Genomic DNA, 23030 nt, shown 5'->3' with positions numbered 1-23030 from the left:
GACATCCTTCTACCCCAAATGTTAAACACATTTAACTCCCTGATACACTCTACAGGATTCCCCAAACAATCTTTTGAAGACCACATAGCCATTCTGCCCAAAGAAGGTAAAGACGATGCGGAATGTAGTAACGATAGGCCGATTTCCCTATTAAATGTAGATATCAAGCTTTATGGTAAGTTATTAGCCAATAGACTTAAACCCCTACTTTCTGAACTTATACATCCAGAACAGGTAGGATTTGTTTCTCGTAGAGAAGTTAAGGTCAATACTCTAAGAATTCTTCACTTGATACATTATGTTAAATCAAAATCTATACTGATGGCCTTTCTTTCCACTGATTCAGAAAAGGCATTTGATCGGGTTGACTGGCTATTTATGAAATCAGTGCTGAAAAAATGTGGAATCCCGCACATAGCTATAACACAGATCATGGCTTTATATACCTGTCCTTCCGCACAGGTCAGGGTAATCGAAACCCTGTTTCCGACTGTTTCCCGATTTTGCTATCTCCAATGGGACCAGTCAGGGATGCCCCTTGTCCCCTCCCTTATTTGTTCTCTCCATTGAAACATAAATTCAACATCTTAGACAAAACCCATTCATACAAGCCATTAAAGTAGGGGCTCATACACATTCCACTGCTGCTTTTGCAGATGATCTTCTTATAATCAATGTGAATCCTGACGAGTCTTTCCTATATTATCGAATATGTTTTCCCTTTTTCACGAACTTTCACATTTTAGGATTAATCCATCATTAATACTGATTAAAGCTCAATAAGTGTCTCAGTTTTTTGGTCTGCCACCTCTATAAAATATTTGGGTTTGCAAATTTCTGCTGCACCAGAGTCATGGTTCGGAGTCATGGTTCGCACTTAACTATACTCCTTTATCAGATCAGATATTGCAGTATTGTGGAAACTCCTATATGTCTCCTGGATAGGAAGGAGCAATCTTCTTAAGATGCTTATTGTACCTAAATTGACATATTTAATGCAAACTATGCCTATTTATTATTTATTTCAGTTACTTTTATAGTGCCAACATATTATGCATTGCTGTACAGAGGTCCTCTTTTTTACTGTCCCCATTGGGGCTCACAATCTAAATGTGGGAGGAAACTCACACAAACACAGGGAGAACATACAAACTCCATGCAGATGCAAGGCAATAGTGATAACCACTGAGACACCATGCTGCCCATCCATCTACCCCAAATCTTCTTCTGCAAACTGCACAACCAGCTGTTGCATTATATATGGAATGGTAAGGGACATTGTTTGTCTTTACATACCTTATCTCGGCTGACACATTTGGGGGCATCACTGTCACTGACATGCAGACTTATTTTCAAGCTTTTTAACTACACAGAATCATAGACTGAAACACAGAAAAAGGCCATACTTACCAATGGACACAGACAGGTGAGAAACGCTGATGAAGGAGAGTGAACAGGTGCTTTAAATAATAATAGCCACTCCCTCTAGTCTAGAGGGGAGTGGCGTGTAGTGCATGGGATGTGTAGTAAAAAATAATAAATGAATAGTGTATGTAATTGCACAATTTTTAGATTCTTATAATATATCAATTAACTTTTATTAACTTTATTTTAGGAGAGAATTTAAAATAAGCAGCTATTCCAGCATTGATTTTCACATTATAAATTTACGCCATTTACTATGCAGCGTAAATAACATGTTAACTTTATTCTATGGGTCGGCACGATTAAGGGGATACCAAATATGTAAAGGTTTTTATATGTTTTTCTTACGTTTGCACAATAGAAACCCTTTTAGAAAAAAAATACTTGTTTTTGCATCGCCGCATTCCAAGAGCCGTAACTTTTTTATTTTTTAGTCAACGTGGCCGTATGTGGGCTTGATTTTTGTGGGCCAAGGTGTAGTTTTCATTAGTACTATTTTTAGGTACATAGGACTTATAGATTAACTTTTATTACATTTTTTATGGGGGGAATGGGAGGAAAGAGAGAATTTTGGTGGTATACTTAGTATACCGAAGCATTATTGCCTGTCAGTGTAAAACTGACAGGCAATCTATTAACTCATGCCTCTGGCATGGCCTAATAGGCATTTGCTGAAGGCAGACCTGGGGGCCTTTGTTAGGCCCCCGGCTGCCATGGAAACTCAACAGTGCCCCGCAATAGATGTTGCTGTCACTATTGACAGTGGCATCTAATGGGTTAAACTGTCGGAATCGGAGCGCGCTTCGATTCCGACAGTTGTGGCAGGAGCCAGGCTGTGTATAACAGTCGTGCTCCTGTCGCTGATCGCGTGGGTACACTGGCAGTACCCGCGCGATCAGAGGACGGATATATCTGTCCTTTTGCGGGAATTAGCACCTGCACAGGAAGGGGTTAATCATCTACATTATACACAAATCTTGTTGAACTTTAGGGAGCTAGTGGAACAGAATTGTTTTCTGAGAGTTCTCACGTGGTATGAACAATTGCTATCATTGACGCAACCTGTTCCTAAACTAACATCAAAATTATACATAAACCTTATCCTAAAGTGAGATCGTACAAATTTTTCTTACATTAAGTCTTGAGAGAAAAAACGAAATACCAGATTTAGTCCATCCGATATATCCCTCATATTTAGAAATTGCTTTGGGCCCTCTAGATCCATTGCCATACAAGAAACAAGTTATAAACTTGTATGCAGATTGATAGCAACATTCCCCAGACTTACTGAAGGTGTATGTCACACATGGGTTCATATACTCACCTTTGGTGGGATTGCCACCTTATTAAACTTTTCTGGTCCAAAGTTGAGGAGATCATGACATCCATATGTCCACAAGCCCCTCCATTAACTCCAAGAATTGTGTTCTTAAAACTCTATCCACCATTTCCGCACTCTTTTAATAAGGTCCTATGGTCACATATGCTTGCAACAGCCAAAGCCATGATCCCACTATTTTGGACGATGTAGGAGATACCACCAATTGCTCTATGGTTGAATAAGTTGGAACACATTTCGAGATTGGAGGAACTTTATTATGTTGCGCTGAGAAACATAGGCAAATCTAAAAAAAATATGGTCTGCTTGGCACTCCTTCATTCAAGATCCACAACTCTTTGGTAGGCTCTCCATCGAGTGATTTGATTTGTATTTCATCTTTTCAGCTTGAAGATATTTTCCAATTCACATTTACATCTTATATTATCTTGTTAATTGAGAACTACTCCGGTTTTTCTAACTTGACCGTGTGGGGAGTTCTTCCTGATATTGAAATACTCTTACCTTCACATGTACCAATATCCCGCTTATAGATTTCAGTTGAGGTAACCATGTAGGACAATAGTTCTATGTTTTCAAATGTTTCTGTTGCATATGATATGACATTTATTATGTTTCTTTATGTAAGGGTTGGTGTGTATTTGTTGACATACTAACACTTTGAAGATTTTGTGACAAATGTACTTATATTCATTTTATTTATTATCAAACAAGCAAACCAATAAAAAAATATATTTTAAAAAAACAAGCTATTCCTTTGTAATAAAATTAAAACAACTATTTACATTTATGAAAAAATACAGATTTCTCCAGGTCTTCCTTTAGTCACTCACTATCAAGACTTTCTCTTTTTAAGAGTATGAACAATAAGGCAAAACCAATAACACGTTATGCCCTTAATTTACCTAACACATAAGTGTGCTATGTCGGTTTTTATGGCCAATGTCTGATGTTATTCAACCATCAAAATGTGTCAGAGACTAAATATGCATAACAATAGTCCTTTTTTTTTAACATATTCTGTATAATGTTTTTGTTAAACATACAGGGAAATATTTTACTAAACATTTTATTGTTTATCACTATCTTATTTCTGTTTTTATGTTAGGTTTATTTTAGAATATCATTTGATTTGACCAATAAAAAATACTTGGAGAAAAAATAAGTGTTAGGACTCTTTTGTTATAGACATTTATTTTTAGTTGTTTTTACTAAACTTAAGGTGAAATTAATGATGAATTATAGTATTTAGAGAAACTAAACAGAATGATCTTACTCTATTTTAAATGAAAGTGAGTGCCCATTGTTTTACCTAACTGTTTCCACTGTACAAATACGAATAATAAATATTTCTTTAACAATAATTATACTGAAAAGAAACTAATGAAAATGTATTTTGTTTTAATTGTTTATCTAGTACTTTATTTTAACTAGTTTGCAGTCGGAGTTCATAAATGTTGTTGTTAAATAGTTGTTTCCCAAATTGTCCTTTTAAAATCAGCTATATGAAGCACTATATATGGTCTGTTCTGCATAACTCAAGAAACATTAGCCATGTTATAATGCCCAAACCAAACAACAATTTTTCTACAGAAATAAAGCCTAAGATTGGTATTTCATTTAACCCGTTAGTGATCGGCCCATCGTGTTTCTACGTCGGTCACTAACGGGCCTTATTCCGATGCCATATACTTTTTACGTCGCGGCATCGGAATAAGTTTACAGAGCAGGGAGCTGTCAAATCTCCCTGCTCTCAGCTGCTAGAGGCAGCTGAGGGCTGGGAGCGTCCCTGCTCTGCCGTGTGAGATCGATATTAGTATCGATCTCACACGTTTAACCCCTCAGATGCGGTGCTCAATAGCGAGCACCACATCTGAGTGGTTTTGGAGAGAGGGAGGGAGCTCCCTCTCTCTCCCACCGACACCCAGCGATATGATCGCCGAGTGTCTGTGTCTGCGATGGCAGCCGGGGGCCTAATAAAGGCCCCCAGGTCTGCCTGTAGTGTATGCCTGCTAGGTCATGCCTCTGGCATGACCTAGCAGATGCCTGTCCGTTTTAAACGGACAGGCAGTAATACACTGCAATACAAAAGTATTGCAGTGTATTATAAATGCGATCGCAGAATCGCATATTATAGTCCCCTAATGGGACTAGTAAAAAAGTAAAAAAAAAGTTTAATAAAGTTAATTTAAAAAAAAATGTGAAAAAAAATGAAAAACCCAGCTTTTCCCCTTACACAATGCTTTACTATTAAAAAAACAAAATAACGTTAAAACGTTACACATATTTGGTATCGCCGCGTCCGTAATGACCCCGACTATAAATCTATTGCATTATTTAACCCGCACGGTGAACGGCGTAAAAAAATTAATAAAAAAATATGGAAAAATTGCTGTTTTCTGTGAATACTGACTTAAAAAAAATGTGATAAAATGTGATCAAAAAGTCGCATCTACTCCAAAATGGTACCAATAAAAACTAAAAGTCTTCCCGCAAAAAAAAAGCCCTCATTCAACCGCATCGGCGAAAAGATAAAAACGTTACGGCTCTTCAAACATGGAGACACAAAAACAAATCATTTAGAAAAAAAAGCGTTTTTACTGTGTAAAAGTAGTAAAACATACAAAAACTATACAAATTTGGTATCGTTGCAATCGTAACAACCCGCTGAATAAAGTTATTGTGTTATTTATACCACACGGTAAACGGCGTAGATTTAGGACGCAAAAAAGAGTGGCGAAATTTCAGATTTTTTTCTATTCCCCCGCAAATAAAAGTTAATAAAAGTTAATCAATAAATAATATGTACCTAAAAATGGTGCTATTAAAATATACAACTTGTCCCGCAAAAAACAAGACCTTATACAGCTATGTCGACGCAAAAATGAAAGAGTTATAGCTCTTGGAATGCGACGATTGAAAAACGTAAAAAATAGCTTGGTCATTGAGGTCCAAAATAGGCTGGTCATTAAGGGGTTAATGTTATAAACTGGCAATCGCCCTTTACTGTTAACTATTCGTACATTTTTCTATGTATTTCATAACATTGAAAAATATTCATATTTTTCACATTTGCCGCAAAAATAAATATATTGTTCATTAACATGAATGATTTCTGCATTAAAGAAAATTCATGGTGAACAGACTAACCAAAAATAAAGCACTCATCTGAATTCAAATAAAAGCGAGTGCCTCCATTTGGCCTGTCTGTTTCCATGCTACTTATATTAAAGAAGTATTCTATATAGCACACTATATATTTATCTAATAAGTAAGAAACTAAGGTACAACAGACATAGTTCTGGATATATAAGTATTAAGGTTTTTTTTATATACTCTTTATTCTAAACTACACAGTTTTCTATAAAAAAACAATTTTATCCTCCTTATATAACTTTTTTGAAATGTGTTGATTTTTATAGTGATGCATTAATCAATAAATATAAGGAAAACACAAAATTCTCAACCGGACATAACAATCAGAATAAACATAAGATACCTACGAAGACTAAAATAAAAAAACACTTTCTGTACCAGAAAGGGATGATATTAAAACTTCGTTTTAGATAATACAAGTTTCAAAATCATCTATTTATCAGCCTACAGCTTTTTAAAAAAAATAATTTTAAACTCAACATAGCTGTTGTTTTTTACTTTATTCTGGCCAAACATGATGATGCTTTTTGATGATAAAGATGATGATTCATGGAGTTCAGATGAACCAAACAGAAAGCACTCACTGATATTGAAAATTAAAGGAAATGCCTTAGTTTAAAGCCTGCCTGTTGCCACTTAACACACATTGAAACGGATCATTGACAATGCTCTTAAAATAAAAACAAGTTTTGACATTTATAAGCTTTAATTAAAAAAATAAAGTGATACAAATTTCTAGGTTTAGTGTTAAATGAATAATAGCAATAAGATTTTACTAAAAGCTAACAGAGATATACCATAGACATAAAGAAATTTGTTAAGAGATTTTGCTTCTTTTCATTTTCATATTGAAATACGTAAAAAAAATACAGAAAGGTTAAAATATTACCCTACCTTTATATAGATATTTAAATCCTAAAAAAAAAGCTATTCCATTGTAACAAAATTAAAACCACTATTTACCTTAACGAAACAAGACAGATTTCTCCAGGTCTTCCATTAGTCACTACTAAGTTCTCAAAAATACTTCTCTTTTTATATGTATAAACAATAAGACTTAAAACCAATCACATGTTACGTGTGCCACCATTAATTTACCTAACACATAAGTGTGCTATGTCTATTTTTTATGGCCGTCTGATGTTATTCAATCATCAAAATGTGTCAGAGACCTAATATTCATAACAATAGTCCTTTTTTTTAACATTCAGTATAATGTTTTTGTTTAACATACAGGGAAATATGTTACTAAACATTTATTGTTTATCATTATCTTATTTCTATTTTTATGTTAGGTTTATTTTAGAAAATAATTTTATTTGACCAATAAATAATGCATGGAGGAAAAAAAAGAGTTAGGACCTTTTTGTTATAGACATTTATTTGTAGTTGTTTTTACTAAACTCAAGGTGAAATTTTTGATGAATTATAGTATTTAGAGAAACTAAACAGAATGATCTTACTCTATTTTAAATGAAAGTGAGTGCCCTCTGTTCTACCTAACTGTTTCCACTGTACAAATACGAATAATAAATATTTATTTAACAATAACTATATTGAAAACTAATGAAAATTTATTTTGTTTTAAATGTTTGTCTAGTACTCTATTTTAACCAGTTTTCAGCCGGTGTTCATAAATGTTGTTCTTAAACAGTTGTTTCCCAAATTGGCAATAGCCTTGTATTTTTGTTTTTACAAAATGTCCATTTAAAATCAGCTATTTGAAGCACTATATATGGCCTATTCTGCATAACTCAAGAAACTTTAATCAAACAACAATGTTTCTACAGAAATAAAGCCTAAGATTGGTATTTAAATTGATATTATATCTGGCAATTTTCCTTTACTGTTGACTATATGAATATTTTTCTATGTATTTCATAACATTGAAAAAGAAAAAAAAAATCATATTTGCACAAAAATAATTATATTGTTCATTAACATGAATGATTTCTGCATTGAGAAAAATTCATTGTGAACAGACTAACCAAACTGAAAGCACTTACCAGAATTCAAATAAAAGTGAGTGCCCTAGTTTGTCCTGCCTGTTTCTATGCTATTTATATAACAAAAAGCATAGAATGCACAATATATACTTATGTAATAAGTAAGAAACTAAGGTACAAAAAACATAGTAGTGAATATATAAGCATTAAGGTTTTTTTTTATCTGCTCTTTATTCTAAACTTTACAGAATTTTCTACCAGAAAGGAATCATATTACAACTTAGTTTTAAAAATATAAGATTCGAAATCATCTGTTTATCAGCCTACAGCTTTTTTTTTAAAATAATTTTAAAATCAACATAGCTATTGTTTTTTTCTTTATTCTGGCCAAACATGATGATGCTAATGATGATAAAGATGCTGATTCATGGAGTTCAGATGAACCAAACAGAAAGCACTTACTTATATTGAAAATTCAAGGAAATGCCTTAGTTTAGCCTGCCTGTTGCCACTTAAGACAAATAAAAAAAGATCATTTCCAATGCTCTTAAAATAAAAATAAATTCTGAAATTTATAAGCCTTAAATAAAAAATAAATTGATAAAAATGTCTAGGTTTAGTGCTAAAATGAATATTAGGAATACGATTTCAAAGTTGACAGAGATATACCATAGACATGAAGATATTTGTTAAGAAATTTTGCTTCTTTTCATTTTCATATTGAAATACATTAATTAACAAAATACAGAAAGGTTAAAATATTACCCTACCTTTTATATAGGTATTTTAAGCTTAAAAAACTAGCTATTCCATTGCAATACATTTAAAACAACTATTTCCCTTTATGAAACAAGACAGATTTCTCGAGGTCTCAAAAATACTTCTCTTTTTATATGTCTAAACAATAAGACTTGAAACCAATCACATGTTACGTGTTCCACACTTAATTTACCTAATACATAAGTGTGCTATGTCTGTTTTTAATGGCCAAAGTCTGATGTTATTCAATCATCAAAATGTGTCAGAGACTAAATATGCATAACAATAGTCCTTTTTTTTTTTAACATATTCAGTATAATGATTTTGTTTAACATAAAGGGAAATATCTTACTAAACATTTTATAGTTTATCACTATCTTATTTCTGTTTTTATGTTAGGTTTATTTTAGAATATCACTTGATTTGACCAATAAATATTATTTGGGGAAGAAAAAAAGAGTTAGGATTTTTTTGTTATATACATTTATTTGTAGTTGTTTTTACTAAACTCAAGGTGAAATTGTTGATGAATTATAGTATTTAGAGAAACTAAAAAGAATGATCTTCCTCTATTTTTAATGTACACGAGTGCCCTTTGTTTTACCTAACTGTTTCCACTGTACAAATACGAATAATAAATATTTATTTAACAATAATTATATTAAAAAGAAACGAAAGGAAATGTATTGTGATTTAAATGTTTGTCTAGTACTTTATTTTAAATATTTTTCAGTCGGAGTTCATAAATGTTGATGTCAAACAGTTGTTTCCCAAATTGGCTATAGCCTTGTATTTTTGTTTTTACAAAATGTCCTTTTAAAATCAGCTATATGAAGTATTATATATGGCCTATTCTGCATAATGTAAGACACTTTAGCCAAGTTATAATGCCCAAATCAAACAACAATTTTTCTACAGAAATAAAGCCTAAGATTGGTATTTCATTTGATATTATAATCTGGCAATCTTCCTTTACTGTTAACTATTCAGATATTTTTCTATGTAATTCATAACATTGAAAAATTTCATATTTGCCGCAAAAATAAATGTATTGTTCATTAACATGAATGATTTCTGCATTGAAGAAAATTCATTGTGAATAGACTAACCAAAAAGAAAGCACTTACCTGAATGCAAATAAAAATGAGTGCCTTAGTTTGGCCTGCCTGTTTCCATGCTACTTATAGAAAAGAAGTATAGAATGCACACTATATAATTATGTAATAAGTAAGAAACTAATGTACAAAATACATAGTAGTGAATAAATAAGCATTAAGGTTTTTTTTATCTTCTCTTTATTCTAAACTGCACAGTTTTCTATTATTTTGTTTTTAACCTCCTTGTATAACTTTTTTGAAATGTATTGATTTTTATAGTGATGCATTAATAAATAAATATAAGGAAAACACAAAATTCTTAACCGGACATAACAATTAGAATAAACATAAGATACCTACGAAGCCTAATATAAAAAACACTTTCTGTACCAGAAAGGGATCATATTAAAACTTAGTTTTAGATAATATATGTTTCAAAATCATCTATTTATCAGCCTACGGTATTCTTTCAATTATTTTAAAATCAACATAGCTATTGTTTTTTACTTTATTCTGGCCAAACATGATGATGCTAATGATGATAAAGATGCTGATTCGTGGAGTTCAGATGAACCAAACAAAAAGCACTTACTTGTTTTGAAAATTCAAGGAAATGCCTTAGTTTAGCCTGCCTGTTGCCACTTAGCACAAATTGAAATGGATCATTGACCATGCTCTTAAAATAAAAACAAGTTCTGAAATGTATAAGCTTTAAATAAAAAATAAATTGATAAAAAATTCTAGGTTTAGTGTTAAAATGAATAATAGGACTAAGATATCACTAAAAGTTGAGAGAGCTGTACCATAGACATGAAGATATTTGTTAAGATATGTTGCTTCTTTTCATTTTCATATTGAAATACATTAAAAAACAAAATACAGAAAGGTTAAAATATTACCCTACCTTTATATAGACATGTAAAGCTTAAAAAACAATCTATTCCATTGCAATACAATTAAGCCCTTAGTGACCAGCCCATTTTAGGCCCTAATGACCAAGCTATTTTATTTGTTTTTCTATAGGCGCATTCAAAGAGCTATAACTTTTTTATTTTTTCGTCTACATAGCTGTATGAGGACTTGTTTTTTGCGGGATTAGTTGTACTTTTTAATAGCACCATTTTAGGGTACATATAATTTTGTTATTAACTTTTATTAACTTTTTTTGGGGGGATTATAAAAAAAACTGAAATTCCACCATTGTTCTATGCGTATTTAAATTGACGCCGTTCACTGTGCGGCATAAATAACATGTTACCTTTATTCTATGGGTCGGTACGATTAGAAGTTTTTTTTTATGTTTCACGACTTTTACACAATAAAAACACTTTTGAACTAAAATTATTTGCGTTTGCATCGTCGCATTCCAAGAGCCGTAACTTTTTTATTTTTCCATGAATGTAGTGATTTTTTGGGCTTGTTTTTTGCGGGACGAGCTGTAGTTGTGATTTGTACGGTTTCGGGGTGCATGGGACTTATTGATTCATTTTTATTATTACTTTTTTGGGGGGCAATGGGAAAAAATTAAAATTTCGCCATATTTTTTTTGCGTTTTTTTTTACGGTGTTCACCTTGCGGTTTAAATTGCATATTAACTTTATTAATTGAGCCATTATGGTCGCGGAGATACCATATATGTGTTTTTTTATTTATTTTTTAAACTTTTACTAAATAAAACCACTTTTTATGGAAAAAAATGTTTTTTTTTTGTTTTTTTTTACTGTCATTTTTATTATTAATCTTTATTTCACATTTATTATTTATTTTATTAGTCCCACTAGGGGACCTTACCGTGCGATCTTCAGATCGCTGCTATAATGCTTTGGTATACTTGGTATACCAGAGCATTATTGCCTGTCAGTGTAAATCTGACAGGCAATCTATTAGGACGTGCCTCCAACTGCCATGACACCCCATCGGAGACCCGCAATTGCATTTGCGGGCCGCCGATGGGTGACAGAGGGAGCTCACTCCCTCTGTAAACAAGTTAAATGCCGTAGTGGCTATTGACGGCGGCAATTAAAAGGTTAAACGGCCAAGAACGAAGTAAACTTCGATCGCGGGTGTTGGAGCAGGAGCCCAGCTGTCGCCAGACAGCAGAGCCCCGGCTCCAGCCTGCACGGAACACCCGTGCAGGACTTAGACTAGGCAAACATGAAAAGGCATCAGCCTAGCCTAAGGCCCCTTAGTGACCAATGTGAAAAGGCGTACTGGTGGTCACTAAGGGGTTAAAACAACTATTTACCTTTATGAAACAAGACATATTTATCCAGGTCTTCCTTTAGTCACTATTAAGGTCTCAAAAATACTTCTCTTTTTATATGTATAAACAATAAGTCTTTAAACCAATCATATGTTACGTGTTCCACCCTTAATTAACCTAACACATAAGTGTGCTATGTCTGTTTTCATGGCCAATGTCTGATGTTATTCAATAATCAGAATGTGTTGAGACTAAATATGCATAACAACAGTCCTTTTTTAACCCCTTCCCGACATTTGTCGTAAGTGTAAAGGATCTGCCAGGCACAGCTTCGGGGTTAACGCCCATAGATAATCAGTCTTCACCTGAGTCTATGTCTCTGAGACTGACTCCAGCTTCCACCACTCAGGCTGGCAGGCTTAGGAGTGGGAGAGCCTATCGCAGCCTGGCCAGACTCAGCTAGCTCCCGCCCTTTGTCTATTTATACCTGCCTTTCCTGTTCCTTGCTTGTGATTCTTTCCGTGTGGTTTCCTGGCCCAGCTACAGCTCCTACTATTTGATCCTGCTCCATACTGACCCTGGCTTACTGACTACTCTTCTGCTCTGCGTTTGGTACCTCGTGCTCTTCTGGTTTGACTTGGCTCGTTCTCCACTCTGTTGCTCACGGTGTTGCCGTGGGCAACTGCCCCTTTCCCTTTGCTTTGTATTCCCTTGTATGTTTGACTCGTGCACTTACTGAGCATAGGGACCGCCGCCCAGTTGTACCCCGTCGCCTAGGGCGGATCGTTGCAAGTAGGCAGGGACAGATTGGCAGGTAGATTAGGGCTCACTTGTTCGTTTTCCTACCCCCGTCGTTACATAATCACAAGCCCATACCTAGTCTACCCTGGTCCCTGTCACTACTATGGACCCCCTTGAGACCCTGGCTCAGCAAATGCAGGGTCTCTCCCTACAGGTCCAGGCCCTGGCTCAGAGGGTCAACCAGCCTGATGCTACCATAGTAGTCCCCCTCACCTCACCTCTTGAACCCCACCTCAAGTTGCCCGACCGGTTCTCAGGGGACCGGGGGGCTTTTCTCTCCTTTCGGGAGAGTTGTAGGCTTTACTTTCGCTTAAAGCCTCATTCCTCAGGTTCTGAGAACCAGCGGGTGGGTATAATTATGTCCCGGCTCCAGGAAGGGCCCCAAGAGTGGGCCTTCTCCTTGGCTCCTGATGCCCCTGAACTTTCCTCCGTTGATCGTTTCTTTTCTGCTCTCGGACTCATTTATGACGAGACCGACAGGACTGCCTTTGCCGAGAGTCAGCTGGTGACCTTACGTCAGGGTAAGAGACCTGTTGAGGAGTATTGTTCTGACTTTAGGAAGTGGTGCGTAGCTTCTCGGTGGAATGACCCTGCCTTAAGGTGCCAGTTTAGGTTGGGTCTGTCGAATGCCCTGAAAGACCTGCTAGTTAGATATCCCGCTTCTGACTCCCTAGACCAGGTTATGGCTTTAGCGGTACAACTTGACCGACGTCCCAGGGAACGACAATGTGAACGTTTATGTGTTTTCTCCTCCGACTCCCCCATGATGCCTTCCGAGGTTCCGTTGCTTCGTTCCTCCCCGGAAGACTCAGAGGTACCTATGCAACTCGGGGCCTCCGTGTCCCCCCAACAACGTAGAGATTTCCGCAGGAAGAATGGTCTCTGCTTCTACTGTGGGGATGACAAGCATCAAGTGAACAACTGTCCTAAGTGTAAGAATGCAGCCGGAGAACTTCCGCGCCTAAGTGATCATCGGGGAGGTCACTTGGGCGCACAGGTATTTCCCGTAAATATGAAACATAATAAGATCTTGCTTCCCTTTCAGGTCTCTTTTGGTGGTAGGTCTGCTACCGGCAGTGCCTTCGTGGATTCAGGGTCCTCTGCTAATATCATGTCTGTGGAATTTGCTAGGTCTCTTGCTATGCCTTTGATTGATTTGCTTAAACCTGTCCCGATAGTGGGTATCGACTCCACTCCTCTTGCTAATGGTTATTTTAAACAGCATACCCCTGTTTTTGAACTCCTTGTTGGCTCCATGCATTTGGAGCAGTGCTCTGTACTGTTGATGCATGGATTATCGTCCGATTTGGTTTTAGGCCTTCCCTGGTTGCAGTTGCATAATCCCACGTTTGACTGGAATACTGGGGAGCTTACCAAATGGGGTAATGAATGTTTGACGTCATGTTTTTCTGTTAATTCTATTTCTCCCCCTGAGGAGGTGAACACGCTACCTGAGTTTGTTCAGGACTTCGCTGATGTTTTCTCTAAGGAGGCCTCCGAAGTGTTACCTCCTCATAGAGAATACGATTGCGCTATCGAATTGGTACCAGGAGCTAAGCTTCCTAAGGGTAGGATATTTAATCTTTCTTGTCCCGAACGTGAAGCCATGAGAGAGTATATCCAGGAATGCCTGGCCAAGGGTTTCATTCGCCCCTCTACTTCTCCGGTAGGTGCTGGCTTCTTCTTCGTAGGGAAGAAGGATGGTGGTCTTAGGCCATGCATTGACTACCGTAACCTGAATAAGGTCACTGTAAGGAACCAGTATCCTCTTCCTTTGATTCCTGATCTCTTTAATCAGGTTCAGGGGGCCCAATGGTTCTCTAAGTTTGATCTACGGGGGGCGTATAATCTTATCCGCATCAAAGAGGGGGATGAGTGGAAGACTGCGTTTAACACGCCCGAAGGTCATTTCGAATACCTCGTCATGCCCTTTGAGTTGTGTAAAGCTCCGGCGGTCTTCCAGAATTTCATAAATGAGATTTTGAGAGATTACCTGGGGATATTTCTTGTAGTGTACCTTGATGACATACTGGTGTTTTCCAAGGACTGGTCCTCCCACATTGAGCATGTCAGGAAGGTGCTCCAGGTCCTTCGGGAAAACAAACTGTTTGCAAAAACCGAAAAATGTGTGTTTGGGGTACAGGAGATACCATTTTTGGGTCAAATCCTCACTCCTCATGAATTCCGCATGGACCCCGCCAAGGTTCAGGCTGTGGCGGAATGGGTCCAACCTGCCTCCCTGAAGGCGTTACAGTGTTTTTTGGGGTTCGCTAATTATTACAGGAGATTTATTGCTAACTTCTCGGTCATCGCTAAGCCTCTTACGGACCTCACTCGCAAAGGTGCTGATCTCCTCCACTGGCCTCCTGAGGCTGTCCAGGCTTTTGAGGTCCTTAAGAAGTGCTATATCTCGGCCCCGGTGCTGGTTCAGCCCAACCAAATGGAGCCATTTATCGTGGAAGTTGACGCATCCGAGGTGGGAGTGGGGGCTGTCTTGTCCCAGGGTACCAGGTCCCTCACCTATCTCCGCCCCTGTGCCTACTTCTCCAGGAAGTTTTCGCCCACTGAGAGTAACTATGATATTGGCAACCGCAAACTCTTAGCCATTAAATAGGCATTTGAAGAGTGACGCCACTTCCTGGAGGGGGCTAGGCACCAGGTAACGGTCCTTACCGACCACAAGAATCTGGTTTTCCTAGAATCTGCGCGGAGGCTATACCCGAGACAAGCTTGATGGGCGCTATTTTTTACCAGATTCAACTTTTTGGTTACCTATAGGGCTGGGTCTAAAAATATTAAGGCCGATGCACTGTCGCGTAGCTTCATGGCCAGCCCTCCTTCGGAGGAAGATCCTGCTTGTATTTTGCCTCCCGGTATAATCATTTCTTCTATTGATTCTGATTTAGTCTCTGAAATTGCGGCTGATCAAGGTTCAGCTCCCGGGAACCTTCCTGAGGACAAACTGTTTGTTCCCCTGCAATACCGGCTAAGGGTACTTAGGGAAAATCATGACTCCGCACTATCTGGTCATCCAGGCATCCTGGGTACCAAACACCTCATTGCCAGAAACTATTGGTGGCCTGGGTTGCCTAAAGACGTTAAGGCCTACGTCGCCGCTTGTGAGGTTTGTGGTAGGTCCAAAACTCCCAGGTCCCGACCAGCGGGCTTACTACGTTCGTTGCCCATTCCCCAGAGACCTTGGACACATATCTCCATGGATTTTATCACCTATTTGCCTCCATCCCAAGGCAAGTCGGTGGTGTGGGTGGTAGTAGACCGCTTCAGTAAGATGTGCCACATTGTGCCCCTCAAGAAACTACCCAACACCAAGACGTTAGCTACCTTGTTTGTCAAACACATCCTGCGTCTCCATGGGGTCCCTGTCAATATTGTTTCGGACAGAGGGGTACAATTTGTTTCTTTGTTTTGGAGAGCCTTCTGTAAAAAGTTGGAGATTGATCTGTCCTTCTCCTCTGCCTTCCATCCTGAAACCAATGGCCAAACGGAGAGGACTAATCAATCTCTAGAACAATATTTAAGGTGTTTTATCTCTGACTGTCAATATGATTGGGTCTCATTCATTCCCCTCGCTGAATTTTCCCTTAATAACCGGGTCAGTAACTCGTCAGGGGTCTCCCCCTTTTTCTGTAATTTTGGGTTTAATCCACGGTTCTCCTCCGTTTAACCTGGTAGTTCCAACAATCCCGAGGTAGAGGTTGTTCATCGGGAACTGTGCACAGTCTGGGCCCAGGTTCAGAAGAACCTAGAGGCATCCCAGAGCGTACAAAAAACTTAGGCTGATCGAAAACGTTCTGCTAACCCCTTGTTTATGGTCCAAGAAGTTTGCTCCCCGGTTTATTGGGCCGTATAAGGTCATTGAAGTCCTTAATCCTGTCTCCTTCCGGCTGGAGTTACCCCCATCTTTTCGTATACACGACGTGTTTCATGCCTCCCTCCATAAACGCTGCTCCCCGTCCTTGGCTCCCTCGAGGAAACCTCCTGTTCCCGTTCTCACCCCTGAGGGGGTGGAATTCGAGGTGGCCAAGATTGTAGACAGCAAGATGGTCCAAGGCTCCCTCCAGTACCTGGTCCATTGGAGAGGATACGGGCCTGAGGAGAGGACTTGGGTACCCGCCCGGGATGTTCACGCTGGGGTATTGGTCAGGAAGTTCCACCTTCGTTTCCCCAATAAACCAGGTCCACTTAGAAAGGATCCGGTGGCCCCTCATAAAAGGGGGGTACTGTAAAGGATCTGCCAGGCACAGCTTCGGGGTTAACGCCCATAGATAATCAGTCTTCACCTGAGTCTATGTCTCTGAGACTGACTCCAGCTTCCACCACTCCGGCTGGCAGGCTTAGGAGTGGGAGAGCCTATCGCAGCCTGGCCAGACTCCGCTAGCTCCCGCCCTCTGTCTATTTATACCTGCCTTTCCTGTTTCTCCTTGCTTGTGATTCTTTCTGTGTGGTTTCCTGGCCCAGCTACAGCTCCTACTATTTGATCCTGCTCCATACTGACCCTGGCTTACTGACTACTCTTCTGCTCTGCGTTTGGTACCTCGTGCTCTCCTGGTTTGACTTGGCTCGTTCTCCACTCTGTTGCTCACGGTGTTGCCATGGGCAACTGCCCCTTTCCCTTTGCTTTGTATTCCCTTGTATGTTTGTCTCGTGCACTTACTGAGCGTAGGGACCGCCGCCCAGTTGTACCCCATCGCCTAGGGCGGGTCGTTGCAAGTAGACAGGGACAGAGCGGCGGGTAGATTAGGGCTCACTTGTTCGTTTCCCTACCCCCGTCGTTACAGTAAGTATACGTCATGGATAGCCAGTGCTTCCCGCAAAATGTCGTATACTTACGACAAATGTTTGGCACCGGCTCAGAAGCTGAGCCGGTGCCATCATCGCCGGATCTCAGCTGTATCTGACAGATGACATCCGGCTGTAATGACGGGGACTGAAATTAGCTTCGATCCCCGCCATTAACCCCTTAAGTGCAGCGCTCAAACGCGATCGCTGCACTTAAGGTGTTTGCAGCTCATCGGAACCCCAGCAATGAAATTGCCGGGGTTCCGGTGGCTGCAATGGCAACCGGAGGCCTAATACTGACCTCCCGGTCTGCCTAGCACCGTAGCCGGTCTAGAGCCGCCCGGCGGCGGAGCCTGATCAGCTTCCGTAGCCACCGTCAAGATGGCGCCGGCTCAGGAGCTGATCCGGCGTCATCAGCGGTGGAAGTCAGCTGTATGTTACAGCTGACATCCACCAGTAATGGCAGGAAATAGAGCTAGCTCCGATCCCTGCCATTAACCCCTTCGATGCAGCAATCGAAAGCGATTGCTGCATCGTAGCGGTTACTAGCAGATCGCCAGCCCTGACAGGCAATCAGGACTGGCGACTGCTGCTATGGCAACAGGAGACACAATGGTCTCCTGCTCTGCAATTACGGAAGCCGATTTAGGCCCCGCCGGGAGGCGAAGCCTAATCGGCTTGCTGTCAGTGAATGACAGACAGATCTAATACATCGCACTATGTAGGTAGTGCAATGTATTAGAAAAAAAAAAATCTGACCATTGGAACTTCAAGTCCCCTAGTGGGACTTGAGAAAAAGTGTAAAAAAAGTAGAAAAAAATGTAAAAAAAAGTGCAAAAAATAAAAGTTTGAAAACAATAAAAGTTTCATGTAATAAAATAAAACACAATCCCCCTTTTACTCTTATCAAGTCCTTTATTATTGAAAAATAATAATAAACCATACGTATTTGATATCGTCGCGACCGTAACGACCTGAGGTATCAAAATATTATATTATTTATTGCACGCGGTGAACAGCGTAAAAAAAAACCCATAAAAAACTTTACCAGGGTTTCTGTTTTTTGGTCACTTTACCCTACAAATATTAGAATAAAAAGTGATCAAAAAGTCGCACGTATCCAAAAATGGTTCCTATAAAAACTATAGCTCTTCCCACAAAAAAGAAGCTCTCATACAGCTCCGTCGACAAAAAAATTTAAAAGTTATGGTTCTCATAACATGGCGACAGAAAAAATACATTCTTTTTACAAAAGTAATTTTATTGTGCAAAAAGTTGTAAAACATAAAAAAGTGCTATAAATTAGGTATCGCCGGAATCGTACTGACCCGCAGAATAAAGTTTACGTAATTTATAACGCATGGTGAACGCTGTATAAAAAAAAACTAAAGAAGCTGTGCCAGAATTGCGTTTTTTTGTTTACCTGGCCTCCCAAAAAATAGGATAAAAGGTGATCATAAAGTCGCATGTACCCCAAAATGGTACCAATAATAACTACAGCTCGTCCCACAACAAACCAGCCCTCATACCACTACGTCTATGAAAAATAAAATTTGTTACGGCTCCAATAAGTCAGGAAATAAAAAAATATGCAGTTGTGCAGGTCCAAGGGGAACATTTCTTCTGTTTCAAGAGGCGATTTATCAAGGACCTAAAATTAGGGAACCAGGAAGACGAGAGCCCAAACATATCCACTGGAAGCGACGGTGCCCATATTATACCATGACAACACTTTCCCAGCAAAATTCCTCAAACTGCAAAGTTGCGGAGTGTGGACCAAAAGGGGGATAAGAAAGGACGCCATATATCAGTGCGACACCGGCCTGTGCAGGAAGGATTGCTTCACAGCGTAACACACATCTATGGATCATTTTATTGTTTTTTTTACGCCATTATTATACTACCTGACTATGCCCCTTATATACTCCGCCTGGCTTACATGTACCCCCACATTATAAATGGAAACATCAGCAATACTCAAATAAATCTACTACCAAGCAAAATCTGTTCTCCAAAAGGCAAATGGCGCTCCCTCCACTCTGAACCCTACAGCGTGCCCTAACAGCAGTTTCCTTCCACATATATGGCATTATCATACCCGGGAGAACCCTTTTAACAATTTTTGGAGTGTGTGTCTCCAGCGTCATAAGCTGGGCATGACATATTTGCCACTGAATGGCATATCTAGGGAAAAATATAAATTTTTAATTTGCACTATCCGCAGTGCAATCATTTATGGAAAAGACCTGTGGGGTGAAAATGCTCACTACACCCCTTAATAAATGCCTTGAGGGGTGCTGTTTCCATAATGGGGTCACTTCTCAGGGGTTTCTTTTTATTATTTCACATCTGAGCCTGTGCAGTTGTGAACCAATACTTTGTAAATCGCCAAATTAGGCCTCAATTTGACATGGTACGCTTTCACACCTGAGCCTGGTCGAATGTCCAGGCAAAAGATTAGGGCCCCATGTAGGGTGTTTCTAAAACCAGGAAACCCAGCATAATAATTAGAGAGCTGTCACCACATATTGGCATATCTACGGAAAAAAATCCCATTTTCACTCTGCAACATTGAGTGCACACCAATTTCTGCCAATCACCTGCAGGGTTAAAATGCTTACTACACCCCTAGGTAAATGCATTGAGGGGTGTAGTTTCCAAAATTGGGTCACTTCTGGGGGGTTTCCACTGTTTTGGGCCCAGAGGCGCCCAGAAACCAATCCAGCAACATCTGCACTCCAAATGGCGGTCCTTCCCTTCTGAGCCCTGCCGTTTGCCCAAAAAAGCAGTTTATGACCACATATGTGGTATTGCCATATTCGGGAAAAATTGCTTTACAAATGTTGGGTTCTTTTTTCCTTTATTTGTTGAGAAAATAAAAAAAATTGCGCTAAAGCTACGTCTTATTGAAGAAAAAGGATTGTTTTTATTTTCACTGCCCAATTCTAATAAATTCTATGAAACATCTGTGGGTTCAAAACGCTCACTACACCCCTAGATGAATTCCACAAGAGGTGTAGTTTCCTAAATGGAGTCAATTTTTGGGCGTTTTCATTGTTTTGTCCCCTCAGGGGCTTTGCAAATGTGACATTGCCTCCGCAAACCATTCCTGCTAAATGTGATCTCCAAAAGCCAAATAGTGCTCTTTCCCTTCTAAGCCCCGCCGTGTGTTCAAACAGCCGGTTATTACCACATGTGGGGTATTGTTTTACTCGGGAGAAATTGCTTTGCAAATTTTACGGTGCTTTTTCTCCTTCAGTCCTTGTGGAAATGAGAAAAAATTAGCTAAACCTACATTTTCTTTGAAAAAATTTAGATTGTCATTTTCAGGGCCTACTTCCAATAATTTATGCAAAAAAACTGTGGGGTCAAAACGCTCACTAAACCCCTAGATAATTTCCTCAATGGGTGTAGTTTCCAAAATGCGGTCACTTGTGTGGGGGTTTTCACTATTTTCTCCCGTCAGGGGCTTTGTAAAAGTGACATGGCCTCCGAAAACCATTCCTGCTAGGTTTGAGCTCCAAAAGCCAAATAGTTCTCTTTCATTTCTAAGCCCTGCTGTGTGTGCAAACAGCTGTTTATTAACACATGTGGGGTATTGTTTTACTCGGGAGAAATTGCTTTACAAATTTTGCGGTGCTTTTTCTCCTTTAGTCCTTGCGGAAATGAGAAAAAAAATCGCTAATCCTACATTTTCTTTGAAAAAAATTAGATATTAATTTTCACGGCCTACTTCCAATAATTTCTGTAAAAAACCTGTGCAGTCAAAATGCTCACTATACCCCTAGATAATTTCATTGAGGTATTTAGTTTCCCAGATGGGATCACTTTTGGGGGATTTTCACTGTTTTGGCACCGCAAGAACCCTTCAAACCTGACATGGTGCCTAAAACATATTCTAACAAAAATCAGGCCCCAAAATCCACTATGTGCTCCTTTGCTTCTGTAGCCTGTGCTTCAGTCCATTAGCACGCTAGGGCCACATGTGGGATATTTCCTAAAACTGCAGAAACTGGGCAACAAATATTGGATTGCATTTCTCGGGTAAAACCTTCGGTGTTATAAAAAAAATTGTATTAAAAATTTATTTCTGCAAAAAAATATTAAATTTGTAAATTTCACCTCTACATTGCTTTAATTCCTGTAAAATGTGTAAATGGTTAAGACATTTTCTAAATGCTGTTTTGAATACTTTGAGGGGTGAAGTTTTTAAAATGGGGTGACTTTTTGGGGGTTTCTAATATATAAGGCCCTCAAAGCCACTTCACAACTGAACTGGCCCCTGTAAAAATAGCCTTTTGAAATTTTCTTGTAAATGTGAGAAATTGCTGCTAAAGTTCTAAGCCTTGTGATGTCATAGAAAAATAAAAGGATGTTCAAAAAATGATGCCAATCTAAAGTAGACATATGGGGGATGTTAATTAGCAACATATTTGTGTGTTATAACTGCCTGTCTTACAAGTAGATAAATTTAAATTGAGAAAAATTCACATTTTTGCAATTTTTCGCTAAATTTTGGTGTTTTTCACAATTAAATACTGAACATATCGAGCAAATTTTGCCAGTAACTTAAAGTGCAATGTGTCACGAGAAAACAATCTCAGAATCGCTTGGATAGGTGAAAGCATTCTGGAGTTATTACCACATAAAGTGACACATGTCAGATTTGAAAAATGAGGCTCTGTCAGGAAGGTCAAAAGTGGCTAAAGAGGGAAGGGGTTAAAATATACAGTATAATGGTTGTTGTTTAACATACAGGGAAATATCTTACTAAACATTTTATTGTTTATCACTATCTTATTTCTGTTTTTATGTTAGATTTATTTTAGAATATCATTTGATTTGACCAATAAATAATACTTGGAGAAGAAAAAAAGAGTTAGGACTTTTTTGTTATATACATTTATTTGTAGTTGTTTTTATTAAACTCAAGGTGAAATTGTTGATGAATTATAGTAATTAGAGATACTAAACAGAATGACCTTACTCTATATTTTAATAAAAGTGGGTTCCCTATGTTTTACCTAACTGTTTCCACTGTACAAATATGAATAATAAATATTTATTTAAAAATAATTATATTAAAAAGAAACTAATGAAAATGTATTTTGTTTTTAAATGTTTGTCTAGTACTTTATTTTAACTAGTTTGCAGTCGGAGTTCAATAAATTTTGTTGTTTTCCAAATTGGCTATAGCTTTGTTTTTTTTTTTTACAAAATGTATTTTTAAAATCAGCTACATGAATCACTATATATGGCCTACTCTGTATAAATTAAGAAACTTTAGCCAAGTTCTAATGCCCAAATCAAACAAAACCTTTCTACAGAAATAAAGCCTAAGATTGGTATTTCATTTAATATTATAATCTGGCAATCTTCCTTTACTGTTAACTATTCAGATATTTTTCTATGTAACTCATAACATTGAAAAATTTCATATTTGACGCAAAAATAAATTTATTGTGCATTAACATGAATGATTTCTGCATTGAAGAAAATTCATA

The sequence above is a fragment of the Rhinoderma darwinii genome, chromosome 3 (assembly GCF_050947455.1).
Source record: "Rhinoderma darwinii isolate aRhiDar2 chromosome 3, aRhiDar2.hap1, whole genome shotgun sequence".
NCBI classification, from domain to species: domain Eukaryota; kingdom Metazoa; phylum Chordata; class Amphibia; order Anura; family Rhinodermatidae; genus Rhinoderma; species Rhinoderma darwinii.
Note: the sequence above shows the minus strand (reverse complement) of the source record.